General features: G+C 41.1%; 1 pseudogene; it reads right to left on the reverse strand.

Annotated features, from left to right (window-relative positions):
- Positions 1 to 1,093: 1,093 nt before the first annotated feature.
- Positions 1,094 to 1,596, reverse strand: LOC120873704 (annotated as a pseudogene).
- Positions 1,597 to 3,504: the final 1,908 nt, after the last annotated feature.

The following is a 3,504-nucleotide window of genomic DNA, read 5'->3' on the forward strand; positions in this document are numbered from 1 at the left end:
TAGCTGATACAGGAATGGACATGTATCTTCCGCTCATAGGAGTACAATTTGGTGCAGACTTTCTGGGTATGCAATAGATGCCAAAAGTCTTAGAGTTTTGCAAAATATTTGACCCAGAAATTCCATATCTAGAAAATATTCTAAGGAAATAGCCATGAGTATGGACAAATAGTTATTCAGTTCAGTTCAATCGCTCAGTCGTTGTGACCCCATGAACCGTAGCACGCCAGGCCTCCCTGTCCATCACCAGCTCCCGGAGTTCACCCAAACTCATGTCCATTGAGTCGGTGATGCCATCCAACCATCCCATCCTCTGTCGTCCCCTTCTCTTCCTGCCCTCAATCTTTCCCAGCATCAGGGTCTTTTCAAATGAGTCAGCTCTTTGTATCAAGTGGTCAAAGTATTGGAGCTTCAACATCAGTCCTTCCAATGAACACCTAGAACTGATCTCCTTTAGGATGGACTGGTTGGATCTCCTTGCAGTCCAAGTTATTAGAATATGCCATATAGATTTTTTTTTTTTGACTATTCCTGTGCCTGGGCTTCTCTTGTTGTGGAGCTTAGGCTCTAGAATGCACGGACTCAGTAGATGCAGTATTTGGGCAACTCTCTAGTTGTAGCACACAGGCTTAGTTGCCCCACGGCCCTGCAGTCTGTCCATCAACCAGGAATCGAACCGATGTCCCTTGCATTGGGAGGCAGTGTTAATCACTGGACTACCAGGGAAGTTCCTGTGTTGCAGTATTTTTGTTAACAGGGAAAAATGAGACAATCTAAATGTCTAACAATAAAGCTTTTGTTGAATAATGAAAGGCCATTCTGCCATTAATGTTTGATGTTATGCAAAACTATTTAATGTCATGTAAAATGTTCACAACATTATGGGAAAAGAGTAGGTTTTAAAACTGTATTATATGTGCCACCTTTATTACAAAAAGCCATACTGTATCCATACACACAGAAAAAGGGACAAGAAAGAAGTAATTCCAAATGTCAATAGTAATTTTTTGAGGATGAGGGGGATTATAGGTTTTTTTCTTTAAAAAATTTTTTTCTTCTTTATATTTTTAAAATTGTTTGTAGTATGTATTACTTTTTTTGGTATAGGAAAATTTATTACTATCGTGCTTTCATCATCAAAATTTATGATCTTGGTCTTTCCTTCTTGCCTTTGTAGAAAGCCAAAAGAGAGACATTGGCTACTTTGACAACCTTAAAGCGGAATGTCACCAACAGCATGACGTTTGTGACCAAATCCAGCAACCAGAACTTCATCATTTTCCTCAATAAAATTCAAGCAACCATCACTGGGTACAAAAGCAGTGATTTTTTTGCCATTCTTGATTAGCTGAACCCTGACACACTTCCTGATGGCAGAATTTGGCTGTTTGGCTTCAACTCCTATTTTTTCCAGCACAATTCCCTTGGTGTGAGAAGCACCGCCAAAAGGGTTGGCCTTCAGGGCTGTGCCCAGATGGGCTTTCTTGTACTACTTATCATGCCACTTCTGGTCTCATCGGTGGCTATGGAGCTTCCTGGCAGTACGAAGACCACGACACTTGCTCATCCTGCCGGCGCCACGGGCCTGAGCGAAAGAGAGAGTATGTATTACTTTTGTAATGAATTTTTTAAAAGATCAAGAAGGGAATTAGGAAAATATAGAGGATTTTAAGCTAGTTTCAACAAACCAAATAGAAGGTAAACATAGGAATAATATAATACCTTATATTTGACTCTTCAAAGTGCTTTTTAATTCAAGGTCTGACATTTTGAACTGTGGTGTTGGAGAAGACTCTTGAGAGTCCCTTGGACTGCAGAGATCCAACCAGTCCATTCTAAAGGAGCTCAGTCCTGGGTGTTCTTTGGAAGGAATGATGCTAAAGCTGAAACTCCAGTACTTTGGCCACCTCATGCAAAGAGTTGACTCATTGGAAAAGACTCTGATGCTGGGAGGGATTGGGGGCAGAAGGAGAAGGGGACCACAGAGGATGAGTTGGCTGGATGGCATCACCGACTTGATGGACGTGAGTTTGAGTGAACTCCGGGAGATGGTGATGGACAGGGAGGCCTGGTGTGCTGTGATTCATGGGGTCGCAAAGAGTCGGACACAACTGAGCGACTGAACTGAACTGAATTTCATTTCTACAACAATTCAATGAGGGAGATTGGACAGGTATTATTATTTCTGTTTTGTAAATGAGAAAAGTGAGGGTCTAAGTAAGAAAGCCTTCTTCAGTGATCAATGCAAAGAAATAGAGGAAAACAATAGAATGGGAAAAACTAGGCATCTCTTTAAGAAAATTAGAGATACCAAGGGATACACAGAAGAACTATACAAAAAAGATCTTCATCTTCACGACCCAGATAATCACAATGGTGTGATCACTCACCTGGAGCCAGACATCCTGGAATGCGAAGTCAAGTGGGCCTTATGAAGCATCACTACAAACAAAGCTATTGGAAGTGATGGAATTCCAGTTGACCTCTTTCAAATCCTAAAAGATGATGCTGTGAAAGTGCTGCACTCAATATGCCAGCAAATTTGGAAAACTCAGCAGTGGTCACAGGACTGGAAAAAGTCAGTTTTCATTCCAATCCCTAAGAAAAGCAATGCCAAAGAATGTTCAAACTACCGCATAATTGCACTCATCTCACACACTAGTAAAGTAATGCTCAAAATTCTGCAAGCCAGGCTTCAATAATACGTAAACCATGAACTTCCAGATGTTCAAGCTGGTTTTAGAAAAGGCAGAGGAACCAGAAATCAAAATGGCAACATCCGCTGGATCATGGAAAAAGCAAGAGAGTTCCAGAAAAACATCTGCTTTATTGACTATGCCAACGCCTTTTACTATGTGGATCACAACAAACTATAGAAAATTCTTAAAAAGATGAGAATACCAGACCACCTGACCTGTCTCCTGAGAAATCTGTATGCAGGTCAGGAAGCAACAGTTAGAACTGGACATGGAACAACAGACCAGTTACAAACTGGGAAAGGAGTACGTCAAGGCTGTATATTGTCACCCTGCTTATTTAACTTCTATGCATAGTACATCATGAGAAACGCTGGCCTGGAAGAAGCACAAGCTGGAATCAAGATTGCCGGGAGAAATATCAATAAACCTCAGATATGCACATGATACCACCCTTATGGCAGGAAGTGAAGAGGAACTAAAGAGCCTCTTGATGAAAATGAGAGAGGAGAGTGAAAAAGTTGGCTTAAAACCCAACATTCAGAAAACGAAGATCATGGCATCTGGTCCCATCACTTCATGGCAAATAGATGGGGAAACTGGTAACAGTGACAGACTTTATTTTTCTGGGCTCCAAAATCACTAGAGATGGTGACTGCAGCCATGAAATTAATAGATGCTTGCTCCTTGGAAGAAAAGCTATGACCAACCTAGACAGTATATTAAAAGCAGAGACATTACTTTGCCAACAAAGGTCTATCTAGTCAAAGCTATGGTTTTTCCAGTAGTCATGTATGGATGTGAGAGT

Source organism: Oryx dammah, unplaced genomic scaffold (genome assembly GCF_014754425.2).
Source record: "Oryx dammah isolate SB20612 unplaced genomic scaffold, SCBI_Odam_1.1 HiC_scaffold_14, whole genome shotgun sequence".
Taxonomy (NCBI): Eukaryota; Metazoa; Chordata; class Mammalia; order Artiodactyla; family Bovidae; genus Oryx; species Oryx dammah.